The sequence below is a fragment of the Diadema antillarum genome, unplaced genomic scaffold (assembly GCF_040938485.1).
Source record: "Diadema antillarum isolate AM-2024a unplaced genomic scaffold, OU_Dant_1.0 seq00000400_RagTag, whole genome shotgun sequence".
Taxonomy (NCBI): Eukaryota; Metazoa; Echinodermata; class Echinoidea; order Diadematoida; family Diadematidae; genus Diadema; species Diadema antillarum.
Window position 1 is genome coordinate 1622359 of NW_027271391.1, and position 12455 is coordinate 1634813.

Here is a 12455-nt window from a genome sequence, read left to right on the forward strand (position 1 = left end):
GTTTGCTACTCCCAACCTGTCCCGATTATGCGATGAATACTGTAATGATATGGCAAATTCTGCAGGATGACCCTCCCCAAGTAGTAGGTAATGTAATGCACCACAAGCGAGGTTGTCATTTCTACGCATCAGCTATTGATCCAATTTGGCCAGTGACATGGCGACCTCAAGCATGACGTTTATGAAGGCTTCGTTGTGCAAGGAAAAGCAAACTCCGGATTTCCCCATGATAGCTAGTCTCCACTCAAGATGCTGCGAGTTTGTGAGACAGAACTGTGCAACCAGGCAGGTGGGAAGTCTCTTCCCACCTCCCTGGTGCAACATTTATCAGGGCTGAACCAAGTAAGTGTGGTTCTGGACAATTAGGAAAACTCATGAGGTGGCACATGACTCTCATGGAGACTGATACTTTTATGTTCCTTCTCCTGACAACGAACCTATTCATCGCTTAACATGTCTGGCACGGTCTTCATGACTTCTTGTTTTCCATCAGGATAATGAATTTACAAAACAATGGCAACAGGGGAAAGATAGCACTTTCACATACAATGTACCTACAATTTGTACAAACTGTTGTACAATGTACATGTACATGTAGCTCACGTTAAAAACGAATGCATTTAATTTTCACACAAGCATTCACCATCAAAGTCTTCATTTTATCATAGAACATTCATTAATGCCCTGCAGAAAGCGTTGACTTGGAAAGTTTCATCACAAATATAATGCACTGCTGGGACTGCATTTTTAAGTTCCTCTCAAGTTCAAGTTACAAAGAAAGAGAAAAAAAAATACTCTGTATATGCTGAAATGGTAGAACATTGCCTATCTTTGTAGCAGGGAGGTGGGCAGTTTGTACAAAATGTAGCTATCGGGTTAATATTGTTGAGTGCATGGAAGTACAGCTTGTACAAATGCCCAGCTTCTTGCACACAGTGGAAAGTGGAAATCTCCAACACCCCAAACAGGGACTGGTCATTATCGCAAAATAACCAGTTATGTAACCCTCGTGCTTGCACGCATGCTTGCATGTACCAAATTTGGCTCGGTGTCACGCACCAACACCTGGACAAAAGATTTTTCACACATGATGGCGAGCACACACTTTAAAAAAGCATGGACTGGTTCAAGACCAATAGTTTTTTTAATACACAATTACATTTCAGAGTAAGGATTTCATTTTGGAGAATTTCCTCCAAAGTTCTGAGGTTTTATGTAGCTACCTAGCAATTTCTGGTAAAAGTCAACAATATGAGAAATGCATGGGCCTCTGTGAATCTAATTCACCTTATACAATACATGTAGTTTCACAGAAACAATGGCTAGCTCCCTATGGAGTGGATATTAACACAAGATATCTATTCAGCCCCAGCTGATTACAATGTATACACTTTGAGTATACACTTTCAATATATCATCAAACCATTTATCATTTTTACAACCTTTCTCACCCACAGTACAGTGTACTTTGAATCTCTGGACGAAATGAAATACAAGATTGAAGGTTCACCTTATTTATCTACATACAAAAGTGTATGTCCGGTGAAAGACATCTTGATATTTCCCAAATTTTCATTCATTATATACCAGGTCTGGTCGACTGAAGACTACACAGTGATCATAGCTGCGGAAATATCGTCATTCTATCTGGTTTCCTGTTGATTATCAGGACCTGGGTCTGCTGACATGATGCTCATGATTATAACTGTCAAGTACCGCAAATGTCACAGAATCATGCAACAATCTTCCTTTAATTTCTTGTGGTTGCCATGGTAATTCATAAGGCATCAAAATGGGTGCACTTGTGAAGAAAGGACATGCATTTTGAAACTGTCCACATACACATTCTGTATCTAAACAGTGAATTAGTATTGAAGGCAATGCCTTGTACAAATTGACTTGATTAAACTATCAGAGTTGAGTTCAAGAAAGAAAAAAAAAAGATTTAATCAAATATGAAAGTTATGGAATTCTATGCTAAATGTTTCCACAGAACAGTGACACTGCTTGTAGCCATGCTTCAAATGGAAATTTTACAAAGTGATTTCTGTAAATAACAAAGGATTTGCAAGCAGACCAATGGGAGACATATGGATTGATGGCAATATGTATCATCATCTCATCTTATTTAATAGTATGTTTACCACAAATATCACTGTTTTGTGAGTGTTACATTATGAAACTGTAAGTCCTGATTTCTACATGTATCTAAAAGAAAAGTACAAAACTTACCATTCTATTTGACTGGTTTGGTTAAAAATCAATGCGCACACAGCAAATGGCATTGCACTTTAAATTAGTCACCACTTGGTAGCCATGGCAACAAATGAGCATAGTGCCATGAAAAATCACAGATGTCACATTTTGGTTACCCACAGGGGAAACCACAGTTTTAGCCTAGCAGCTAGGCAGAATACAACATGAGCAGATGAATGCACTAACATGTATCACCACGAGCTGTAGACAGAACACATTTGTCTCATTGACATTCTGAAAGCCTTGTTTAACCTGTTGAGGACCTATAGGCTGATTTTGCTACAGCATGCATTTCCCAAGACGCTTGCCCGAGTATACTTGGGATTTGTCTTTAACGGGTTAAGTTTTGCCCAAGTATTTTGTGTGATTCCTCCAACTGTAGGAATTTCTTACACCGATCCCTTCTGATTCGCAAGACACACTTTTGAGGTTTTGTTTAGGAGTTGAGTATTGGAACTTGGGACAACCAATGCACACGAATAGAATAAAAAGTAAACATTCGGAATTTCACAATTTAATCTTCTTCTTTTTTTTCAACACTTTTCTCTTTGACCCGTTACTGAGATATAGGTACATGATTGATTACTTCTGAAGCCAAGGGATTCTTCTGATTTTCTTTAAACTTTCACCTCTAGAGTGTCTCAGTAATCTTTCTGCATGATCACTGAATTCATGCACTTTCGGGGAAACTTCCTATTTCCAAAGCCTACGCTAATCAAAAACTGTCTTGCTACCCTCATTTTTTTCCAAGCCTGATGGTTTCCTGTTTACATGAAAAATGAAACCAAAATTGGAACATATCACCAACAATACAGTGTTGCCAAAAGAGAATTGCAAAGGGAAAAATATGTGTAAACGATACTTGCATAAAAAAATCATTTGACACCTTTATACTTTACATAATGTATAATATAAAACCAACAAAAGACAGCATACAAGAAGGCAAAAAATTAACAAACAATTATCACTCTTCCTGCCAGCTAAACCAACCACCTACATTGGGCCGGATGCATTTACGCTAGCAATTGCTTGTGCTAGCCTTTTATTTGAATCCGTATGCATTAAAACAAGCAATTGCTTGCGAGCAGAAGCTTTTGCTAGCAAGCACAAGCAATTGCTTGCTGCCCGTAGGCAATTGCTTAGAGACAAAGCGTTTGCTTAAAAACGTATGCATAAAACATACCTTTTGCTTGTTCTTGCTAGCAATTGCTTGAGATTTTCCAAGCTCTGTAAAATGAGCTTGAGCTTTTGCTTAACTGGGACGTTCCCTTTAAGTATCATTGGACCGAATGCATAAAACAAGCAATTGCTTGTAAGCAATTGCTTTAAGCAAAAGCACAAGCTCGTCTAGCAAAAGGTCTAGCTCTAGCAATAGCTTAAATCCATTATATGCATAACCTTTTGCTTGTGCTTTATACGGGTACCTTTTGCTTGTCCCGCACAAGCAATTGCTTGCGTTTTCAACAAAAGGGATGTCACGCCTGTGCGAGCACAGGAACAAAGGAGTGTGGCTGCATGTATTTGAAGGGGCATGTGTGTGTGGAAACATTTCCTGACATAGCAGAAGACCTATGAAATGACACTCATAAATGCACACACGGACGCATACACACAACTATACACACACATGTATTACTGGCTGATTCCCATCACTGCTTACAGTAGCCCGGATCTTCCAGATCGCACGTCATTTGCACGTGGTGAGAGGTCTCTTTGCTCTCCACCGAAGTCAGACGTCCTACCTGCTTTTGATCACATTTTGCATGCTAACCACTGGACATTCCCGTTGTTGAAATGAAAAAGTTTCTTATTCTACTTATGAGTAATTTCTTGTAGATTTGTACCACTCCTTCACAAGTGCGGTCTTTCTTTCATGAATATGAAAATAATACTTAAAAGGGAACGTCCCAGTTAAGCAAAAGCTCAAGCTCATCTTACAGAGCTTGGAAAATCGTAAGCAATTGCTAGCAAGAACTAGCAAAAGGTATGTTTTATGCATACATTTTTAAGCAAATGCTTGGCCTCTTGTTAAAGCAATTGCTTGCGGGCAGCAAGCAATTGCTTGTGCTTGCTAGCAAAAGCTTCTGCTTGCAAGCAATTGCTTGTTTTTATGCATACGGATTCGAGTAAAAGGCTAGCACAAGCAATTGCTAGCGTTTATGCATCTGGCCCATTTTCACAGTCATACAAGAAAGACCACACTTGTTCAGAAGTTGTATAAATCTACAAGAAATTACTCTTTAGCAGTGTAAGAAACTTTTTGATTTCAACAACGGGAATGTCCAGTGGTCAGCATGCAAAATGTGATGAAAAACAGGTAGGATGTCTGACTTCGGTGGAGAGCAAGGAGACCCGTCTCCACGTGAGATCTGGCAGATCCGGGCTATTAGCCAGTACGTGTGTGTGTGTGTGTGTGTGTATCGATGTGCGTGTACGTCTGTGTGCGCATTTATGAGTGCCATTTCCTAGCTCTATTGCTATGTCAGGAAATGTTTCGCACACACACGCCCTTTCAAATACATGCTGTCACACTCACCTTTGTTCTTGTGTTCGCACAGGCGTGACGTCCCTCTTGTTGAAAACGCAAGCAATTGCTTGCGCGGGACGAGTAAAAGGTATGGGCAGAAGCAAAAGGTTATGAATATGGATCCAAGCAATTGCTTGAGCTAGACCTTTTGCTAGACGAGCTTGTGCTTTTGCTTGAGGCAATTGCTTACAAGCAATTGCTTGTTTTATGCATTCGGCCCATTGTCACATGGCATGAAATATTGCATCATCTTCCATGTGTAAAGTTCCTGGGCTCTCTTGCACATTCATTTGGGCATCATCAAAGTAATCTGCACGAATGAGTATCAATGACACTGTGCACATAGTGCATCACCCTCCTTCTTTCTGTCTTTACCTTCTTCAATACTATGTGTACCATGTCAAAAACTTAGTGGGGTAGTTTCCCAACAGATGATTTGAATTCAACAATAATGCAGAAAATTTAAGAAATACACACTACACAACAAAATGAAAGATCTAGATTCAAAAGTTATGAACGTGGAAGTTTTGGATATAATTCCATAGATGTGCCATCTTTTCCAGAAGAAACCTCTTACAGTTTTTGATGTTACAGCTATAATAGAAGACATGAAGGCAAAATAAGAATAAAAATTTCACCAAAAAAAGAAAGAAATAATAATAATAAATAAATAATACTTTGCTTGGACACTGAAGAGTGCTTGCCCTACAATGTAGCTCCTCCAGAAGGCATGGAGACTTGACATTCGTTGTGAATATTTTAGTAGCAGGCCAGGGGATGTGGACTCTTCATTTAATAAAAAATGGAGATTTGGGAAATTCCATATTATTTCTAATGTTGTTCTACTATGTACAGTAACGTCACAAGCTGTTGTGAACATTTTATCTCCAGAGGCCAGCACACAGACTCCACAAAACTTAAATTATAAGAAATTAGGTACAAAACTTTAGCACAAATTTTATTCATTTTCCTCAGCTTTCACTGAGTATTTCATCAATCTTTCTGCATTCACTTAAATCCACTTCTAAGTTTGGGTAAAATTCCCAATTACGGTAATTCCAGCAATTTTCTTGTCAGGCTTTGCCCTAATTTGAAAGATGCGTATACTAGTACTACCATTGTAGGTGCAGAATTCATCACTGGTAATGATCAGAATTTTATTCATGGATGTGGAATTATCCAATATCCAATCATCCGGATAACTCACCTAGTCCAGGGAGAATCTTGCTGCTAAAATTTTAATTTTGTAATTTGGGAATTTCATTTTTCATTGCATATCTTACAGTTTGTATATTGGTGATAGATTACTTGAACTGGTTATACTAATAAAATCTACACAGAAAGTAAAAAAAAACACCCACAAAAACTTGCAAACTTGAGAGAGAAAAAAAAATGCATTGTATTCTTCTGAGTTTTAATATGCGTCAACAATTCAAGCATCAGTTGAAAATCTAGCAATTAAGAGATGCCTTGTTACTTAATATAATTCTGCAAACTGTCAGAACAAATGACAAAAAGAGGTTTTGTTTCTGCACCTTTACAAGTATGGAGACCAGCAATGAACAGCAAAATGTAGTCTGAAATCAGATACAGTGCTCAACAAACTGCATAAAAGTGGCATTTGGGACTTGATGGGATTATCAAGAAGGACGGAAAAGGATAACAGACTACAATGAGGTGACACTGCACACAGTACCACTAAGATAGATCTGCCACAGCTGGACTCTGGACTCTGTACTCTTTGGAAGAATGTTTGGCAAGCATTCCTTGCTTTCTTCTTTGCAGATCTTTTATGATTTTTACGATGTGTGTGTGCCTATCCAGAACCTTCCACAGAAGTGCTCATTATCCCCTGAGCCATCGTGGCTATTAACTCGTTATGTGCCATGGTGGAAACCCCCTGTGTGCCACGTTATTCTGAGACACGAAGGTAGTCATGCTTTGAGAAAGAATTCCAATTTTTATAACTCCTACAAATTTCTGTTAAGCTGGACATAATAGTGAGCAAAGTTAAAGAGGAATACCAAACTTTGCTTCCATATAATTTGTACAACGTATAACAATTCTATTTTCAATTTTTTCTTTTAAACTAGTTAAACCAGTTACCAGTTGCTACATTACTGTAAATGCATGACTTTTGCACATAAAATAGTGACAGAAACTTAGAATGTACACGCAAATCTAGTTGGGAACACCGCTTGATAGTCAATCACCACATAGAATGCAAGCCGTATGTGAGAGGAACAAAAGCGCGAGAAACGCTTTGATTGTACCGCGGGATTAGCGATTTATTGATCGGTTTTGGCGGCTTGTTTGTTGAGCAGAATATGCGAAGTTGGCACGCCGTCGACTGAGCCGGACGTGCGAATGTGGCACATTAAGAGTTAAAGTGGATTTTAAAGGGACTGTACAGTACTGGTTGAGGTGGGGATTCATGTTTTGAACATTCCTTAAGCTGGTATCTCACTGAGCGGCGAACGTTTGCGAACGTAGCAAATTTGAGATTCGCCAACTTTTCTGACGAATGTTTGCGAAAAATCAAAGTTCGCTTCTGCCATTAGCGACAGTTAGCGACTTTTAGCGATGGTTAGCGACAATTAGCAACACTTTAGCGAATGTTTGCGAAAGTGTTTGCGAACACAGGTGGCGACTATTAGCGAATGTTAGCAAATGTTAGCAACAATTTTGCAAACGTTAGCGACAATTTTGCAAATGTTAGCGACAGTTTTGCGAATATTAGCAACTGTTTGCAAATCCTTTGCGACAATTTTGCGAATGTTCTTGGACCTAGAAAAGAACCAGGCGATTGTGTATAGTAAGACCCATAAAACGACATAAAACCTTCCACTGAATTCAGATCTCTTGTGACAACCGTTCAAGATGGATTTCCAGGATATGGAAATATATTTCTGCCAAGAAGAGGCTCAAGGTGTTGCTATCGTTGAAGAGCTGCTTTGTCAGGCTGCTGCTACATCTATTCTCTCTAAAAAAGAACGAGTGAAAATGTTCACTCTTGAAGAAGTGAATAATAGAAAAGAGTGAGTTTCAAGTGAAATTAGAGTGATTTTGGACTGAAAATGTTCACTTTCACTCATTTTGGAGTGACTTCAGGGATCACTCCAAGATTTTCGAGTGATCCCTGAGGTCACTCCAAAATGAGTGAAAATAGATATTTTCACTCAAAATTAACTCCAATTTCACTCAAAACTACTCTTTTCTGTAATTCACTCCTTCAAGATTCCTTCAACATTTTCACTCTTTCTTTTTTAGAGAGTTGTGCAGCATAAGAGAAATAAAATAAAGAAAAACAAGAAAGGAAGAAGAAAAGAAAGAGAGTCAGAGAGTGCTTGTTGCAGAGGACAGACTTTAGTCAATATGAAAAGCTTTTGAAGCAATTACAATCATGATGGAGATGTCAAGAGCTTCAAGAACTTTCTTAGAGAGGAACCTTGTCTGTTTCAGAAGCTTTTATATGGGAACCATGTGGTTACTTGTTCGCTAGCAGCGGCGAATCCTATAAAAACGTTAGCGACACCGTATTACGACCGTTTGGGAATTCTTACGAGTGTTTTGCGAATGTTTGCAACTGTTAGCGAAAACACAAATTCGCAAAGGTTCGCAAAGAAATTTTGAACATGTTCAAAATTTCTTGGCGACAAGAAAAACCGTTTGCGACAATAAAAACCGTTTGCGAACTTTCTTGCGAATGTTAACGAACCTTTTGCAACCGTTTACGAACCCTGGCGAATTCCCAAATTCGCTACGTTCGCAAACGTTCGCCGCTCAGTGAGATACCCCCTTAAGTGAGATAATGAGAAACCTCTTATGAAATATGAAAGAGCATGTAATTTTAAGAAGGATTCAACGTTTATTGATGAAAATTGGTTTTCAAATGGCTGAGATATCCAATAAAGTGATAATAATAAAAGGCGACAGGCCACGCCTTTTATTAGGATCTCTTTGGTTCACCAGGTTTTTGGCTATCTCAGCCACTCGGTGCATCGGGGATCATTCATCTGTGCATCGAACATCGTATTTGGACATTTCCAGGGGATTACATGGACCTTGTGATTTAAGATTTGGCTGTAATGCATGTAAGTGATTCCATTACTGATTTATAATTGTTTCTATTGATCATTATTGTACTGACGTGAAAACCGATTACGAGTCTGTACCCACAATATCACTGAACTACCGCCTAAACATTAGTTGCTTGTTTCTTTTGTGCGATCATTCTCAGAGTGATTTTGGTCGTAACAAGTGGAGTTCTTCTTAAGGGTCAACATAATTGTAGGCCTGGCAGGGATTTTTCATGACTCCAAAGAGCAGACTATTATTCCAAATTGACACAGAGAAATGTACCAGGTAGTGAACATCATCTTCCATGCACTCATACCATATGCATACCATATACCCTAGTGTATGTCTGTCATTCAGTCTGCACTACTAGTACAGCTGTACCTCACTGTTGTGTTTCTGCATAACGTTTGTGCCTGTGTTTGGGTAAAGTGTGTTCTCATTATTCTTTTGTTCTTTCAGTGATTTTCACAACTGTGTCAATGGCAACACATTCTCTCATTTTGCCCCGAAAAATTTGAGATTTTTGCAAATCGTGTGTGGGTAACATCTGCTGCATAATGTGTAATGCCTGCTAAATGCCGGTACTAGATCTAGATGATGTATTCTTGTGGGGAAAAAAAAAAAAAATCTGAAATCTCATGATGCTCTGAGTCTTATTCTTACTGCTATTTTTCATCCTGCTGATTTGTTCTGAGCTCTCTTTTTTTTTTTTTTTTTTGGGGGGGGGGGGGGGGGGGGTGAGTGGGTGCATACCAAAAGTGGCTTTTTCAATTTGATTTAGTTGTCATATCTGCAGAAACTACAGTAGGCCCTACCTGGTAATCGATTTGGAAAATTAAAAAGCACTTTCCACTTTCTGATTCAACCTGGACTCCATAGATCTAACATCAATTACCGTATAGTCGCCTCTTGCGTGTATTTCCTACGCACTCCCGGGTTGGCGAACTAACAATAGGCACTGAATTAGTTCGCCGCCCACAGCGCGCCACGTACACACGTGTTATACACACACTTCAATGTAGGATGCACTGTGCATCATTGCGTTTGAAAAACTTTGTTAATCTGCCACCTATAATCCATTCAAAATCAAAAACATTCTTGCATTAAAAATGGTTTTGTCACATATTACATAAGGGGAAATACATTTGGATTCCAATTATTTGTGTTTTTATGGAGGTTAAAGGTGAATTAGGAATGTCTTTTGAGAGCAATGAAAATCCGTTGCCCCAGCTCATCTCCGATCATGGTGTGCGTTTATACATGCCTTGTGAATGTCTGGCGACTTTAGGTAGAGGCGACTTAATGGTAATTGCTGCTAGTCAAGATCTGATTTGGGTGAGTATAAAACACAAACTTATTACAAAATTTCTGCAATTACAAAGTATTTAAGCATGTACTGAATAAAAAGCAACAAAATAGATACATTGTCAATATGCAGTAATCAATATCATCTTCAATATGAAAATTACATGTCCTTGCAAACCCAAAACAGCACTCCGAGATCTCAATTTTATAGGCACGAGTCAGGTCCATAAAGTTAAAAGTGTCCTTGTGTCAAATCCTTGTTGTGCCTTTCGACTGTCGTGTCACTGTCAGACTGTTTCCTTTGTTTTGAATTTGCTCAACTTCAAATATCATAAATCTTGATTCCCATAATACCCCCCCCCCCCCTGGTAGTCATAATTTATAGAGAACCATACATTATTATCAGTACCAGTCATCTATAGTCGATAGACTCTACAGAAATTACAGAATACCGGCAACCAATCACGGAGAGCGCAAATCGCTCTGAAAAGAGCGTAATTACGCTTGCCGATAGCAACCATCTGAAATATTAATCCGATCTGCGATACGGTCCGTGATTCGGCTGTCGACGATTACATTTGTTTACGTGTGTTTTCTTTGATCTGTGCGGTGAGAAGTGTGGTATCTTACGTTGTTCTCGGGGGTTTCGGGGGTGTCCCCCGAATAATGTAGTTCTAGATCCTGACGATGCTAGTCTAGATTAGCCGTTAAAATTTACCCGAATTTACGATGAATACTCACGTTTTTAGGAGTTGAGGATAGTCCGTATCCTAGAAATCGACAGCAATTTAGGTGAGACTAGAAAACAATCACTTATCTAATTGCTGGTGCTAGCTTACAGTAGAGCTTACGCACTGTGTGGGTGCTCTTGACAGCCCACCATGTTGACTCTATGCAGTCGTACAACAATACCTACACACAACAGCTTATAATGCGTACGTGTGCAGTGGTAGCGCGTATTGAGTCTGCAGAACGCGCGCATGTTTACTAGTACAGTGTACAATACGTGTAGCAGTTGAGTGCGCACATGTCTCTTGACAATACGCGTATACGCGCTGCCTTGCCAAACTAGTGTGTAGTGTGATTGATCGTGAATGACTTGTGTCGAAAAGAGATGAAGGAAGGAGGATGTCAGCTGTGATGACGTCATCAAGTTTAAAGTAGTTCCGCCAAAATCGGCTCGATTTTCTTTATCGACGATTTACTCGAGTTATCTTGATTTAGAGCAGTTTTCCTCTGAAACCACTCAATTTTCATAAAAATTGTGTGGTCAACCTACTTTTTGACGGCCGTTCCGTTCCCGGGCTTTTTGGGGGCCCCAGACGACGGGAAAGACGAATTTCAGCCCTTCGGGCTGAAATTCATCTCTAAGGGAGAGCCGCCGGAGGCGGGGCCGAAGGCCCCGCCTCCGGCGGCTCTTATACGCACCAATATGCTAATTTATATGGCGCAAAACCGGTATTCTGTAACGTTAGTTAACAGTAGACATCTTTTTATGCATGACTGCACACGAGCCACAACCCACGGGCCACAAGCCACACATCACAAGCGGCATGGGCAGGTCCCGCGCCCCTGTGCATGTGCCGTGCCGTGGGTGGGCAGGTGTCATTTCTGTGAAGAACCAGAGTGAGTTTCACTGGAAACGCCCACCACGTAAATTGTACCGATACAGAGGAAATCAGTCTTTAACATAATTCCCATCACTGCATTCCATAATTCTAATAACGAACACACACAGGCCTACCACTAACATCAGATCCCTCCTCATTGCTCATATCATCGTGCATTGCTTATTTGGCAAGCCATTGCATATCGATCGTACGGTGGGCTAGTAAAATACGAGGCCAAGACGGCTGGCCTGGCGAGTGGCACCATGGGGCTGTGGTGGGAGGGTAAGTAGGCGTAGCCAGGCGTACAGGTCCTTACCGCAAGTGCAGACTTTAAAATACGGAATATTTCATAAATAGCCACCTCTCAACAGAAAAATAATACCATTGCTATTTCTCACCTCGTTATCTAAAGGATTCCCACAGCCTATTTGCAGAGCTACAGCAGTATCCAAAATATCGCCGATTTACTGAAGTCACCAGAGAGAAATCGCGATCACAACCGCCTGGCCACTGGACGTACGTACGTTCCACGAGCGGAAGTGCAAATCTAAATGAACCGCCACGTAATGTGCTTTCACGTAAACACCTACCTCACCTACGAGTATCACGCTTCTCGCAGAATCGAAACAAGCCACAGACAGCGCACGCGATGAGTAATAATACTATGGAAGGCCATT

General features: G+C 40.0%; 1 protein-coding gene across 1 annotated transcript in view; it reads right to left on the minus strand.

Moving 5' to 3' along the window:
* LOC139732131 (oxysterol-binding protein-related protein 6-like) overlaps positions 1–12300 on the minus strand; it is a 134355-nt gene extending 122055 nt beyond the window's left edge. The window contains exon 1 of the mRNA XM_071643004.1: positions 12177–12300. The gene's annotated coding sequence lies outside the window, so the exon portion shown is untranslated. The remainder of the gene's footprint in view (positions 1–12176) is intronic.
* Positions 12301–12455: the final 155 nt, after the last annotated feature.